The 218-nt window shown below is 46.8% G+C and overlaps 1 protein-coding gene across 1 annotated transcript in view; it reads left to right on the top strand.

Moving 5' to 3' along the window:
* LOC103920341 (trefoil factor 1-like) overlaps window positions 1–218 on the top strand; it is a 4280-nt gene that overhangs the window by 1137 nt on the left and 2925 nt on the right. The window lies entirely within an intron of this gene.

The following is a 218-nucleotide window of genomic DNA, read 5'->3' as shown; positions in this document are numbered from 1 at the left end:
AAATGAGACCCCAGATTTTCAAAAGGGGGGGTACAAACCCTTCTGAAATCGGTGGGAGTTTAAAAGCAGCTTTTTAAACCGCACGTATCGGAGTTTCCCGGATCTTTGCCGGCGGCGGAGCGGGAGTCGCGAATCCGGAGTAATGATAGATCCCAATATGGGTATGGTCATCCTCCTTTATTTAGACTTACAACAGGGTTTATATAGTTATGTGCCAC

The sequence above is a fragment of the Pygoscelis adeliae genome, unplaced genomic scaffold (assembly GCF_000699105.1).
Source record: "Pygoscelis adeliae isolate BGI_AS28 unplaced genomic scaffold, ASM69910v1 Scaffold154, whole genome shotgun sequence".
Lineage (NCBI taxonomy): Eukaryota > Metazoa > Chordata > Aves > Sphenisciformes > Spheniscidae > Pygoscelis > Pygoscelis adeliae.
The sequence above is the reverse complement of the archived record's forward strand: the minus strand, read 5'-3'. Positions and strand labels throughout refer to the sequence as shown.